The 12819-nt window shown below is 37.8% G+C and overlaps 1 long non-coding RNA gene across 1 annotated transcript; it reads right to left on the bottom strand.

Moving 5' to 3' along the window:
• Positions 1-8569: 8569 nt before the first annotated feature.
• On the bottom strand, positions 8570-12606 carry LOC116407671. The gene is made up of 3 exons (XR_004220489.1): positions 12504-12606; positions 12327-12416; positions 8570-8913 (listed from the first exon to the last, which is right to left on the bottom strand). It is a non-coding gene; the product is annotated as an uncharacterized LOC116407671 (long non-coding RNA).
• Between the last annotated feature and the right edge of the window lie 213 nt (positions 12607-12819).

Below are 12819 nucleotides of genomic sequence, written 5' to 3'. Positions count from 1 at the left end.
TCCCTGGATCAAGCAATCGTAGTTAACATGAATTAAATACAATGCTGACTCTCAAGTTTATACCGTATAAAGATACAGAAAGCACAATATAACAATGCATTCAGGAAAACATCCACATTCAGTTATTAATAGATAATATGAGAACAAAAAGAGAAACTCCTGACATTTTTCAAAATATGCAAAAAGGGGGAGGGTGGGCCGGATGTTTCTACCTGCTCAGAAGATAAGGAAGTGACTACTTCTTATTCTGACATCACAACCCTCTGTCTCTCTGTCCCCAGGCCAGCTTTCTCCTGCCTTAACTCTTTCCTTCTCCTAATCCCAGTTGCACCTGGTTCTGCCAATCTCTATACATAAACCAGTGTAATGTGGCTGCTGGTCATTTGGACCCCTTGCCATGCAGCCCCTGCACATATAGCTCCAGGGCTTTCCTCTACTATAATAGCTAGAGCTACAAGCAGTTCGTTTTCCATGTTTCCATTGTGGAATTTGCCTTATTTTTAGGAATAGATTCCCTTTTTTTCTTCTTCAAGATCCAGTCATACTCAGCTAACATTGTTATATTCAAAGACATGTTGAGCTGAACATATTAAGCAAATAAAACACTCAGAGCTATAACTACAAGCTATTACAACATCAGTGGTTTAAGTTGCTGCTACCATGTGAAAGTGCTGCTTAAAAAATGATCTGTTGTGAGGAGGTTGTAAATGGTGTCCTATCTCCGAGCAGGACAAACAAAAAACTGACCATGGAGGGAGACACCAGAAGAGGAGGAGTTTCAACAATTTCATTGAGAGTTTGTCCTGCCTCCAGAGAGGAGAACTTAAGGTATGTTATTATTATTTATTATTTATAAAAATTATTTATAAAGTATAATGTAAACAACAAATGCTGACTAATGCTGACAAATGCTAACTACTGAAGCCATCAACTTTGAAAATTGTGTGGAAGTTAAGGTGAGAACTAGCATGTCTGCCCCCTCCCAACATCATTATTAGTGATGATTTTGCGTTACTGAAATTTGTCAGGAACATACACACTGGCACCTAGGGCCACCTCAGCTAATTAATATAAGAGGTCTGGTGGAAGGAATTCTTCTTCTTTTAATATTTATCTATGGTTATTGTATCTCTAAATGGTGGCCTTCATCTTGCATGGTGGTATGGTCTTGTGGGATCACAGGGTTTATGCTTTGGCAGAGACACTGCACAATTTGGTATCAGCTTTCTCAGTGTCTCTTACTATGACCGCACAGGGTTGCAGTGCTGCCTGACTACATGCAGAGTAACATGGTGTGTAATCCCCTTTGGTAGAGGAGCCAAAGAAATGTGCCAAAAGTGAAGTTTTGCCTTCAAGTTCTCCACAATGAGAGATGCAAGCTCCAGGAAAGGTGTTTTTAAACAGAGAATGTGTTCTCTGTCAAAAGACTTAGCTGTCAGGTACTGGAAGTTGAAGTATTCTGAAAGGATCAGGCAGGCCAGTTACTCCATTCCAAAGCTCACATATTGGAGCTCATTTTCCACAGGAAGGCTGTCCTGTAAAAAGGTATTTAATTGTAAGGCAAAGGTGTGTATGGTCTCTCAGAGCAGGGCACAGAGCAGGAAGGCTGCCTGTCTGTGTGAGGACTCCCAGAGGGGCTTTGGGTGGTGCCTGTCACTGCAACGAGCAGAGGGAGCCTTTAATGTTTACATCACTCTATAAAGGATGTCATCAAAATTGTTACTTTTGTATGTTTAAGCTGTTGCCTCTAATGGCAGGCTATTACACACTTTATCAAAATGTATAAAAGACAGATCCCTAAATCATGTAAGAACACTGACCACTACGTAAGTCAGACTTCCATATGTACAGGAAGAGTTGACACACTGCTGATATCATGTGTATGTTAAAATATATTCAGTGTTAACCTTCGCAGTTTCTGATATGTGGGTTTACCTTACCCTTTCTCAAGTGAAACATTGTGCTCTGTGAAAGTGTCTGTTAACACTGAATACATTTTGACATACACCTATTATCAGCAAGAAGGAAGTCAATTCTTTTTTTTCTTTGCATGGGTACAATATACACAGAGGTTTTCAAGTCAAAAGGCTGAAGAACAAAATAACAGTATATTTTATATATTAAAGAAACCAAGAGACCTGATTTTTGCCGAATCTCAGTTTTTTGCTAATACTTTGATAATTATTTCTAAACCTAAACAATATTGGTTGCTTCTTTCTGCTTCCCACAAAGAAGTCAACAAGAAATTTTAAAGCTGTCTTTCTCTTCTAGGGTCTATTTGTAAGAAACAACCGTCCGATAAATCTTTTCATTTTCTTGCTGTAAGGATTCTTTGTGTTTGTTTCCATACTCAAGGTAGCTTCTCTGGCATGCAGCTGTGCACGCTTGCTGTCAAAGAGCTGATGAATCCATTGTTGTGTTAGAGCCTGCTGCTAGTCCATTAGCAACTGTCTGTAGGAGGAGAAGACAAATTGTGTCAATGTACTGTGTCAAAGGACCACACTGTTGTTTGCCACTTTGACTTTACCATAAACAGTTATCTTGCAGTGTGACAGGAGTCTGGAAGTTTCAAGGAAATAATGCAGAAATCTCAAAATCTCCTGAGGCAGTCATTTATTGGATAATAACAGATATTTAATCAATCCTTTATGCAGTTTTCAGGATTTTTTTCTCCCTAAAGCAGTATTTTAGTTATTTCCCAGAAGATAAGACACAGCAGGAAAGTTGAAAAGATTAAGAACAATGGATTTCAACTCAGCCCTCACCAACTAGTTTAGACAATAATATGGCACACTTATTTCTTCGTATATTCAAGTTTCAATTATAAATGAAACATTTTGGCTCTTTTTGTCAGGGCCCTCTTTACCTCTTGTACTGGTCATTGGGTGTTTTTGTGTGTAAATCTGTATGTTTCATGTATACACTCATTCATTGTACGGCACTAAGAATATGTTGGCAATTTATAAATATTTAATAACAATAATACAGGTATTGGACCCTTATTATCCAGAATGCTTGAGACCTGGGGTTTTCCGGATGAGGGTTTTTCCCTTAATTTGGATCTCTATACCTTAAAGAACATAACTACTTATGCTTCTAAATATATAAACACTTGTAAGGAAACGCTGCTTATCTAATTCCGAGCACAGAGGCCTGTGGCTAATCCCACAGTGCGCCACACAGTGGTCGAAGTGCAAAAGAATGTCGATTGTGGCCTTTTTGTTGCTTTTTGTACACTGCACAGGGCATTCTAAATGAGGCCTATTGTCTCCTGACATTCTTGCCTGATATCTACAGGGTCCTTTCTGAGTACAAACAGATGAAGGAAAGATGTCTATTTCTTTTTAATAGCTAAAATTATGAACCCATTATAGTTCCTAGCCCTAGATCAGGCTTTTTGTTGCCAAAACCCCAAATTTGTCGCAGAAAAAAAGTGACTTTTGCGTGATTTATTATGCAACAATACTGCAACAATTTCAAATGCAAAAATACGCAGCTAAAACCTGTTGAGATAATGTAGAAGTCAATGGCAGATTTTTTTTTACTCAAATGCTAAAATTCACATAGGGATTTTACACGAACTTGGATCTGGCACAACCCATACAAGTGGTATAGAAAGCTGACATAGAAAGCTCTGCGTAAAGTACCTATGCTCATTCTTTTTATGCTCATTTTTTCCACCCTTAGTAACTTTTTCCATGCCATCATTTTATACTTCACTACACATACACCAAAGTAGTTACATGGCTTTATAGCTTTACACAGCAATGCCTGCCATTTACATAGTGTTCTGAGCGATATGTGGTGTATTTATGCGCCATTTCTATACACAGTTATATAAATAGGCCCCAAGTGTGAGTTACTGCGACTCAGTTCATATAGCAGCTCTCAAGTTACACAGCTTCTTCTATTCTTGCACTTCAATGAAATCTTATCTTAATGTACTAGAATGCATTCAGCAGTTGACTATTAAATATGAACCTATATTTAATATATGAGCAAACCTAATGAATATACTCGATAGCAGTGTGTACTTTATAACAGTATTTTAGCAATTTAAGCAGCATTTGTACACACATTTTGTAGTCTCTTGTATTTAATTACACTCCATTTGTTTGCTGCAGGGAATATTATATTGGACATGAATGCTAATAATCTTGACAACCTTCAGGTTTCTCAGTGCTTAATGCGCAGATCTGAGGCCATGAATCTCAGTCTTCATGCTCATAATGCAACTAAATGCTTACTAAATCATGTTCGTACAGAGGGTTTACAATGTTACAATTAGGGTTTATATGACACATTTGAATAGTGCCTCTGTATAAATAGATCAATTATTTTGCCAGACATTTAAACCTATTAATCAACTTTGCAGAAATAATAAGAGCACACAGGATGGGGAAACTAGGTAGGTAGTTGGCACTTGGAAAAATAAATGCGGTGAGTGTATGTGTGTGTATTGTGGAAACATAGGGATTATTTAATAAATTATATTTTGCTATATATGTGTAGGGGACTGGTAAAATGGCTACCGCTTATCTTGGGCAGTCCTCTAGACCTTAAACAGCTAAGGATTAGTTAGGGTTAGTTTAGATTAGGTTAGAAGGGAAATATGCTCGCCTTTCCTGGATTAATGTATGACCTTTGTTATAAAGTATATAAAATAGAGTGCATATGTGCTCTAGGTCCTTTTCTGAGAGATTCCACCTTAGCAGGCAGGTGAGAGAGAGCTGGAACCCAGGTTAGGTAGGGCCTAGTAAGTGTTAGGATACACTCTGTCACAAGTCACACTAGCTGTGACAGATAGGACCAGGGCTAGCCAGAAGAATAGTCCAAGTCTCCGCTGAGGAGACTGGGCGCAGTACTGCCCAGAGTAAGAAGCTTTGCTTTGGTTTTCTACCTGTTGAAATCTAATTACTAATTGGTTGCCTTGGGCAACATCACTGGTAATGCTTCACTCCGCTTTTTACACAGCATGATAAATATACCCCCAAGTGTACAGACCTAGGGACTAGAGAAGTTAGCCTAGGTTCCACTTGACTGAAAATCCTGAAAGCTGGGGGGGGGGATCCTTCTTAGTGAACTCCTCCTCTGTCCATTGATTGACACTGAGGGGCAAGGTATGCATGAGAGGCTCACATTGAAGATTCATTGGTAAAGCTTATGGTTTTGGGAGCCCCAGGTAGCCCCAATTTAGAATAGTCTTGCATATGTATGTATATTATAGGTGGGTGAGTGTGTACGACCATGGCAAATTCAAGGCCACAGTTCATACTTGCCATACCTGTACCTCATATGCACCTAATAATCATGTAATAAAGACACCAGGAGCCCAGGATGGAATTTGAAGGCCTCAGCTTTATTAACAACCTTAACATAACTGTAAATGACTGTTTAATCACAAACATTACCCCACCCGGAATGCTTGCCTATAACTCCACTAAGTGAACAGGCCACTGCCATGCTGGCCATCCAAATGTTGCTGCGACAGCACCAACGCTCCCCTACAATCCAAAGCCAGACCCTGCCAGGTGGCCCACTGCAAAAGACAATGCTGCTTCGACTACTACTGAACAGAGTGAGGAGTTTCGGATGAGCACTTCCTTCTCCCTGCACAGTAACACCTCCCCCTTAGCTACTGCCTCAACCCTTTCCTCCTTCTAGCCTGCCTAGACCCTGTCAAAGCTTCTCTCCCTTTACTGCGCTTGTCTGGGAAGTCTTAATCTGTATAGGATTACTTTCCGTTACCCTTTTCCTGTTCAGTTATTTGGATTAATGTTACACTACTCTTAATTGAAGCATAAGTCTTAAGAGCCTTCTATGTATTTAGTGGGTGGCATGCATATATACAGATATCTTAGAAAGCTGACGTGCAAGAGGTTTTCTCATATAGACCCATGATGCATAAAGTGATTGTTAAGAAGAGATAATAATTGAACACTTTAGGGAAAAAAAAGATTTTCTTTAACTGATTAAAAAAATTTAATCTATTGTCTTAATATAAAAGTATATCAAAGAAAATGCTTTAGAAGAAACATACTAAGGCTTCTGTAAGTGAAGCATAATTTTCCTATATGGGTCTTATGATTCAGAAGTGTCAAATGAAATTTTAATGAACTAAAGGTTAAAGTGGAGAAATTAAAGGCACTACTGAAATAATGGGACTGTAAGGAGGAATATCAGGAACTTAATGAGGTGAAAAAGGAAAGCTTCGGGTTCTCTCTCATCTATAAAATGTTAAAGAGAAAGAGAGAGAATTGTTTAATTGATGTAACAGACTATAAGTAAAATAAGGTTTATATTAATTCAAGGAAGAAAGAATTAGTTAAAAATCATTCCCAAGGCTGAGAAAACAAGAAAAGAGTAAGAGATTAAAAAATTATGGCAGAAAAGGAATGCTAAAGAAATCTTGATTTTTATCAAATATACAGTAGAATAAAATGGTGAAGAAGGAAGAAGAGAAGTAGAACTAAGGCAATGACAGAATGTAGACAATGCCAGATACTGCTTGATCTATACCTATAAGAACTATAGGGACCCATATGGCTAATAGCCCCTATGGCTTTAAATCTCTACACTTTCTTGTTTCCTAGTTTCTGGGTAGATGCCCATGTATCTATTTTTTGTTTATTAGCATATTTCTATTATTGGCCCTTAGGCTTACGACCACTTCCTTCCACAATTAAATATAAAGTTTGGGTGGATCTTTCTCTTTGGCCTGCATCTGTTGAACCAGGTGGATGTTCACTGAGTCTGGGATCAACAAGACCCAGTACAGCTGTGCTGCCCTAGATGGACCCTACCTCTAGTGAAGTCGGGGAGCGGGGAGCCCGCAAATGAGGCATTAGTCAGTGGCAGGTTAATTATTGTTATTGTTAAGTGTGCCATATAGATCTAGCTAGTAAGAACAGCCTGTGCTCCAACTAGGATTGATAGCAGGGAGTAGCTTGCTTAAGTGAAGGGACTATAGTACTGGCAAGGAATTCAGGCATAGTCTTCTTCTTGATCCATGTCTGCTGGATAGGATCTGGACCATATGAAGTATTGAAACCCTAGGTTTAACCTTAAACTTCCCTAAGCCATCTCCACATGGGGTCACATTGTGCTGTTTCTGCCTTCTCACTGCACTGACATTTTACTATCTTTGCTGCTGCTAAATTGCCTCTGTGGATTTGTGAGTATATGCTGTCCCTGTTGGAATTGTCTTGGACAATAAATCACTTCTGTTTGAGTTTGCTGCAAGAACCTTCTGGCGTCCTTTATTCATTATTTTAGCATACAGCTTAAGTGAGTTGTAGTTGCATTACATCTCCCCTTCAATCCTTCCACATAATGAAGACCATGTAACCAATGCTCTATTTCAAACCTAGCTGGACAGGCTTTTTCTAGCCACAAAACTGTTACACAGGTATGATTTTATGATTCCAGTTGGGACACAGTCAGAACATCATTCCTAATAAGCTGTTGGGCCATAAAAACAACGGTCCTCGGTTTCATTTCCATATGGCTAATCATCATCTTATAGTTATTGTAGGATTTCATAAAAGAAGAGTGAAATAATTTGATATTGCATTTAACTTAAAAATATAATCACTGCTATGTGAGCGTGACTAACAAACGGTACAATAGAATTGGTACAATGGGATTTACGTTAACCCTAATGATATTATCCTCCCTTGTCTGCTAGTGTGATGATAAGAAATTTTGTAAAATTGCTGAAGAGGGACATTGATTAATGTCAGATGAGCAGTTTTTCATATATTTTTTCTAATGATTAACTACACACTATTAAAACCTGAAGAACAAGGGTATTGATATAAAACCAGGACACAAGCATGGAAATTCTGTGAAACAGGACAAGCAAGGACAGAAAAGGAAGCCTGGAGACAATACCTATGCTAAACAGTAGAACAAATTCAATAATTCAGAGCTTTTTTAAATTTTTTTTTGTATTACCTTTTAGCTAGTTTTTGGGATATTTGCATTTTTACGCAGCAATCTTAGGATTAACTAAAAACAGGAGGCACATAGAGGTCACCGACACACTAACACTATGGGGCAGATTTATCAAAATGTGGGTTTAGAGCTTTTTACATAAAAACTTACCCACATTCTATTCATTCGTATGGGATTTTTAGAGGGGTATTTATCAATGAGTGAAAGTTAGAGTTCACCATTTGATAAAAACACTTGTAAAAACCCCATAGGAATGAAGAGGACATGGGTGAGTTTTTATGTATTAAGTTCTAAACTTGCATTTCGATAAATCTGCCCCTATGACTTTCAAAGTGAGCCGTTGAATTGAACGCCTTCTATTACCAGAACTCTCTAAAACAGCTAATGTCTCAGAAACCACTAAAAATGAAGTTGTGTCAGAAAGCAAGGATTTAGAAAAGAGCGGTGCAGGCTGATCATTGTAGTAAAACACATCCTGACAAAATGAATCTTGGATCTGTAATGTATAAATGTTTACATTTGTTAACATTATCCTAACTGCCAGAAAAATTTTTTTTACTGTTCTTAGGTCAGTTTGCTGGGAACTCTTTTGGATCCTCCAGTTCAGTCTTCAACAAATCTGACCCTTAATAAAAACACATAATGACCCATCTTGGTCATGAATCGAGAATGACAGATTCCCATATGGACACATTAACTCAAAGCGATAGGCAGATACATATGGTATGCAAGTTATTAGGAAATATGTTCTATGTTCATTACCTCTGGTGATGGGCGAAATAATTCGGCAGGCATGGATTCCGCGTTTTGCCATTGGTGGATTGTTTCACGTAACGGGCGTCAAAATTCACAGCGGAAACATTCAGTGTGGGACAAAAAAATTGTCACACGTAAAAATTATTTTTGCACCAGCACAGCACTCTTTCCTTCAAGCAGTAACCAATTGGAGACAGGTTCCTAGGGGGTTCATTTAAAATGCAGAATTTTATTTTTGACATTTTCAAAATTTTGAAATATCATATATTTTGTTTTAAATTAGTTAACCAGAAAAATAGTATCATTATTACTACCACTACTAATAACAGATTACAATGTATGATTATTATTAGTAGTAACTAATAATTAATCAAGATCAACTGGTTATTATCCAGTTTGGGAATATTTGTTTTAGCAACTGATGTTTTGCTTTCACCATAGTGATCCTACAGTAAAAAGGGAATTACACAATTGGAGATGTGATATAATGACCCCTTATTTTGGATGTAGTGTCAAAATATTTTATTAGTTCAACATTTTTGAAAAATAAATTCCAAGTTCTGGGTCGAAACCAGTGAGTTCTAGAAGCAAGTAGCTCAATCTTTTTTTTTTTTTTTTAGCTCAATCAAGTTTCTTTTCACCTTAAAAAGTTGTTTTAATATTGATGTTTATATACTTTTACTATGGCTTGTTTTAGATATAGTGGGGTTTTTTTTAACAGAAAAATATGAAAACTTTTCTTATAAGTTCCTGCTGCAGAAATATGTATTCTGCAAAATTCAATGTGGCTTAAAAGATTAATTTAACTGAGAGTTTGCATTGGCAGGACAGTGTGGGAATGAGCCTTTAAATACCCTGAAGAAACTATCAGTGCCATTTATTTTCTGATCCAACCGCATGGATTATCTTGGCAGATACTGTAGCTTAATAAACAAATGTTTGCCATTATTTTTTACAGCCAAAAGGTACACTTCTCCTCTTCCTTTGAAAATACACATTTATCTACTTTCACCAAAAACTTTCATAATTATAAAAATAATACAAACCAACCCCACCCGGAAAACTTCTGTATGTCTGTGATTCCATAACATTGAAATCTTTTCTAAAAGGGCTTCTGAAGCATGTGTTGGAATGGCTACACCTTGCATTATCCCTGCTCACTACCTACCTACCTACAAACCATGAGGTTCAGATTTCTCGGAAACAGTAGAAGACATCTAACATTGTACTAATTCTGATATGCAATTGCTAAAGTCCCTGACCCATTTTGCTCTGTTGACTCCACATGTACAAGCCATGAATAGGAAGCCACATCCCCATAATGCAAATGGCCTGCTCTTGGATGTAGTAAGAGGAACTGGTAATCTTCAATGGAAGATTTTATTTCCAGAATAGAAAAGACTTTTTAAATCTGTCTCAGACTGTATCAGTTCCCCATAAGAGAGCTGAAGGCTGCATGTCTCTGGGTGATCAGCTGAAACACTGCATAGTTTCCCAAGATACTGTACCCAAGGCAAAGGGAGCTTCATTACACTGTAGTAGCTGGGGGCTGTGTCTTTGCAAACTATACACTGACTGTAAAGTAAGTGAAAGCGCAACCAGCCAGCAAATAAACTGAAACTATTACTGATGACCTAATTCATTGCTACACATACTTAGAGGATAAAATGCATCTTTTCAAGACAACAGATCAATTAAATGTGTGGGAATAAAAAAGAGACACATGACAAAATTTCAGTATTGGGCATAAATGACATTACTAATACTAATTTTGGTGCTCACTTATCACATATTTATGCTGATTAATCACAATCAGACACTTAATTATCCAAACTGCACTAGACTAATTACTAGTGGTTGCTATGGGTTACCATATGGACCAATTTTGCACCTTTGAAAGTAAGTGTGCATCAACTGACTGTGCAATCTGTTGTATTATACATGCAAAAATACCTGGTGCTCCTACCAATTACAAAAGCATAAAGGGAAAAATCAATTGCTTTATGAATGCACAAGTTGTGATCTTTTTTTTTTTTCTTTCTTTAATTTCTTTCTATTTCAGCATATGGACATGTACAATACAGTCCATGCAACAATTGCATAGAGACACCTAACAGTATAATAAACAGTATGATAAACAGTATCTAAGCCAAACTGTATCTAGTGCATCACATTGTGTTTAGGAGTCAAGGGTAGAGATGTAGCGAACTGTTCGCCGGAGAACTAATTCGCACGAAAATTGGGTGTTCGCAAGTTCGCAAGTTCGCGAACTTTTAGCGAGGTTCGCAAATTTGGGTTCGCCTTAGCTGGAGCCAAATTTTGACCTCTCACCCCAGAGCCAGCAAATACATGGCAGCCAATCAGGCAGCTCTCCCTCCTGGACCACCCCCGGACCACTCCCTTCCATATATAAACCGAAGCCCAGCAGCCATTTTACATTCTGCCTGTGTGTGCTTGATGAGTTAGCATAGGGAGAGAGCTGTGCAGGGGTTTGAGGGACAGTTTAGGTAGCTTTGCTGACTAGTAATCTACTTTCTACTGCTCTGTATGTAGCTGCTGGGGACAGCTGTCCTGCTGATCTCATCTGCTGTAACCCAATAGTCCTTGTAAGGACTGCTTTTATTTTCTGATTAATGATTACAACAACGTATTTTTCAGAGAAATTTTTGCCCTTGATCCCCCTCCTGCATGTCACTGTCCAGGTCGTGGCACCCATTAAACAACTTTAAAATCAGTTTTCTGGCCATAAATGGCTTTTCTAGGTTTCAAAGTTCGCCTTCTCATTGAAGTCTATGGGGTTCGCAAAGTTCGCAAAAGTTCGCACTTTTTGGCAGAAGTTCGCAAACGGGTTCGCAAACTTTTTTTGTGAGGTTCGCTACATCCCTAGTCAAGGGAAAATATGCATGTTCACTTGCAAAGTAACATTATAAGTCTACACTTGAACAGATAAAGAGGGAAAAGAGTAATGCAACGTTAGATAAAGGAATTAGAAAAAAGTAGAAAACAGAAAAGCAAAAAACAAAGGGGAAACAAAAAGAACCCGGACAAGGACTTCTCAGAATGCAAGCCTCCTTAATCCATAGCCAGATTGATAGGTGGATTTTGAAACACCATTCTGCTTTCACACCATGAAATGGTTCAAAATCAATTGTGGATTTAGGTTTTAAGGTGTTTACTTTCTAATATAACTTGTTTTGCAAAAGAACAATTTATTTAGATTATTCAGTGGCAAATGAATGACCTCTCTAAATGATTTAGAAGTAAGCTCATTTCCAGACACTATAATTGTTGTACTTATCATTCGCTGTATATTTTTTAAAATCTTTGTAACCCCTTTTTGGCTGGCAACACCAGCTAGATTGGCTTTAGAGCATGGGGTACATAGGACTCTAACAGTGGTAAACCAGAACTTAATTGTTGATTGTCCAAGACAATGATCCACAGGGTTATAGCAATGCTCACACAGAGGAGATAATTTCACAGACGGCAGAAAAATATGGTGTATGCTTATGTAATCTCTTGTTAATGACCTGTGCTGCCTTTACTTCTTCATTTATATATAATTGACGTTGCTATGGTTTTCTCAAGCAGTAATCAAACCCATCAGTATGCACCTTTAATTGTATAGGGTCCATGATAGGAAAATCTCCCACTGATCCTTGTTGTCAAGTTGTTGTGTTCACATTCTGCATTGTTCTGAACACCTGAAGTTACATACAATGAAGAAGAAAAATAATTACGTTTGGATACACTTGGATACCTGATGTAGCAATTAACATTTCTATACATACCTTTTTAGTACAGCTATAGGACCCGTTATCCAGAATGCTCGGGACCAAGGGTATTCCGGGTAAGGGGTCTTTCCGTAATTTGGATCTCCATATCTTAAGTCTGCTAAAAAATTAATAAAACATTAATTAAACTCAATAGGATTGTTTTGCATCCAATAAGGGTCAATTATATCTTAGTTGGGATCAATTACAAGGTACTGTTTTTATACTACAGAGAAAAAGGAAATCAGTTTTAAAATTCTGAATTATTTGAGTAAAATGGAGTCTATGGGAGATGGGCTTTCCGTAATTCAGAGCTTTCTGGATAATGGGTTTC

Source organism: Xenopus tropicalis, chromosome 1, assembly GCF_000004195.4.
Source record: "Xenopus tropicalis strain Nigerian chromosome 1, UCB_Xtro_10.0, whole genome shotgun sequence".
NCBI classification, from domain to species: domain Eukaryota; kingdom Metazoa; phylum Chordata; class Amphibia; order Anura; family Pipidae; genus Xenopus; species Xenopus tropicalis.
Note: the sequence above shows the minus strand (reverse complement) of the source record. Positions and strands in the feature narration are given on the sequence as shown.